The following is a 2,899-nucleotide window of genomic DNA, read 5'->3' as shown; positions in this document are numbered from 1 at the left end:
GTGTCCTTGACACTTAGAAATATTTTGAGAAAATCACGATTTTGTGAAAATTGACACGTTTCCCCTACTTCCACGCCAGGGGGGCGTCAATATGTTGTGAGGTACCCCAGGACAGTCGCCCAAATGTGGGTGAAGTTTGCGAGTCACGGGCGCAAAGTCGAATTTTGGGTGAAAAACCGCATTTTCATACTCTAAAAATTTCAGACAAGTGTCAGACTTCCAGGCAGGGAGAAACCGCCGGAGGCGTACCGAGGAGGCTTCCAGGAGCCTGGGGAAGATTTTCCAAAAGTGTCCTTGACACTTAGAAATATTTTGAGAAAATCACGATTTTGTGAAAATTGACACGTTTCCCCTACTTCCACGCCAGGGGGGCGTCAATATGATGTGAGGTACCCCAAGGCAGTGACCTAACTGTGGGTGAAGTTTGCGGGTCATGGGCGCAAAGTCGAATTTTGGGTGAAAAACCGCATTTTCATACTCTAAAAATTTCAGACAAGTGTCAGACTTCCAGGCAGGGAGAAACCGCAGGAGGCGTACCGAGGAGGCTTCCAGGAGCCTGGGGAAGATTATCCAAAAGTGTCCTTGACACTTAGAAATATTTTGAAAAAATCACGATTTTGTGAAAATTGACACGTTTCCCCTACTTCCACGCCAGGGGGGGCGTCAATATGTTGTGAGGTACCCCAGGACAGTCGCCTAAATGTGGGTGAAGTTTGCGAGTCACGGGCGCAAAGTCGAATTTTGGGTGAAAAACCGCGTTTTCATACTCTAAAAATTTCAGACAAGTGTCAGACTTCCAGGCAGGGGGAAACCGCAGGAGGCGTACCGAGGAGGCTTCCAGGAGCCTGGGGAAGATTATCCAAAAGTGTCCTTGACACTTAGAAATATTTTCAGAAAATCACGATTTTGTGAAAATTGTCACGTTTCCCCTACTTCCACGCCAGGGGGGCGTCAATATGATGTGAGGTACCCCAAGGCAGTGACCTAACTGTGGGTGAAGTTTGCGGGTCATGGGCGCAAAGTCGAATTTTGGGTGAAAAACCGCATTTTCATACTCTAAAAATTTCAGACAAGTGTCAGACTTCCAGGCAGGGAGAAACCGCAGGAGGCGTACCGAGGAGGCTTCCAGGAGCCTGGGGAAGATTTTCCAAAAGTGTCCTTGACACTTAGAAATATTTTGAGAAAATCACGATTTTGTGAAAATTGACACGTTTCCCCTACTTCCACGCCAGGGGGGCGTCAATATGATGTGAGGTACCCCAAGGCAGTGACCTAACTGTGGGTGAAGTTTGCGAGTCATGGGCGCAAAGTCGAATTTTGGGTGAAAAACCGCATTTTCATACTCTAAAAATTTCAGACAAGTGTCAGACTTCCAGGCAGGGAGAAACCGCAGGAGGCGTACCGAGGAGGCTTCCAGGAGCCTGGGGAAGATTTTCCAAAAGTGTCCTTGACACTTAGAAATATTTTCAGAAAATCACGATTTTGTGAAAATTGACACGTTTCCCCTACTTCCACGCCAGGGGGGGCGTCAATATGTTGTGAGGCACCCCAGGACAGTCGCCTAAATGTGGGTGAAGTTTGCGAGTCATGGGCGCAAAGTCGAATTTTGGGTGAAAAACCGCATTTTCATACTCTAAAAATTTCAGACAAGTGTCAGACTTCCAGGCAGGGAGAAACCGCAGGAGGCGTACCGAGGAGGCTTCCAGGAGCCTGGGGAAGATTATCCAAAAGAGTCCTTGACACTTAGAAATATTTTGAGAAAATCACGATTTTGTGAAAAGTGACACGTTTCCCCTACTTCCACGCCAGGGGGGAGTCAATATGATGTGAGGTACCCCAAGGCAGTGACCTAACTGTGGGTGAAGTTTGCGAGTCACGGGCGCAAAGTCGAATTTTGGGTGAAAAACCGCGTTTTCATACTCTAAAAATTTCAGACAAGTGTCAGACTTCCAGGCAGGGAGAAACCGCAGGAGGCGTACCGAGGAGGCTTCCAGGAGCCTGGGGAAGATTTTCCAAAAGTGTCCTTGACACTTAGAAATATTTTCAGAAAATCACGATTTTGTGAAAATTGACACGTTTCCCCTACTTCCACGCCAGGGGGGCGTCAATATGATGTGAGGTACCCCAAGGCAGTGACCTAACTGTGGGTGAAGTTTGCGGGTCATGGGCGCAAAGTCGAATTTTGGGTGAAAAACCGCATTTTCATACTCTAAAAATTTCAGACAAGTGTCAGACTTCCAGGCAGGGAGAAACCGCAGGAGGCGTACCGAGGAGGCTTCCAGGAGCCTGGGGAAGATTTTCCAAAAGTGTCCTTGACACTTAGAAATATTTTGAGAAATTTCCGATTTTGTGAAAAAAATGACCCCTTTCCCCTACTTCCACCCTAAAGGGGCGTCAATATGTTGTAAAGCACCCCGAGACAGAGACCTAAGCGTGGGCAAAGTTTGGGTCTGATGGGTGGAACACTGAAAAAAACGCGATTTTCCACTTAGAACAAACATAGAACTTTCAGACTTCCAGGCGGGGGGAAAGCTCTGAAGCTGTACCGAGGACACTTCCATGGCCCCCGGATCGATTTTCAAGAACGAGTCCTTGGGACTTTGAAATTTTTCGGCGATGCGTTTTTGGCTTCCGGGAGCCGCAGAACGTTGGGAAATTCGTTCCGCTCGCCGGCTCCAGGTGTTTCGGGCTAGTCCAGGCCCCAGCTACGCCGCCTGGCCGCCAAATTTCGCAAAATCGAAAAAAAAAAAAATAGAACCGGAATGAGGAATTTCTGGCCGCCGGATCCGCCGCACAGCTCCAGGAAGTCGGACACTTTTCGGCTTCGCTCCCTTAAAGTGGGGGTCGGTGTTTCGCCATGCAAATACCCACTTTTGCACACCAGCTGCAGGATATAGGA

Source organism: Ranitomeya imitator, unplaced genomic scaffold, assembly GCF_032444005.1.
Source record: "Ranitomeya imitator isolate aRanImi1 unplaced genomic scaffold, aRanImi1.pri SCAFFOLD_1533, whole genome shotgun sequence".
In the NCBI taxonomy this organism is placed as follows: Eukaryota; Metazoa; Chordata; class Amphibia; order Anura; family Dendrobatidae; genus Ranitomeya; species Ranitomeya imitator.
The sequence above is the reverse complement of the archived record's forward strand: the minus strand, read 5'-3'. Positions refer to the sequence as shown.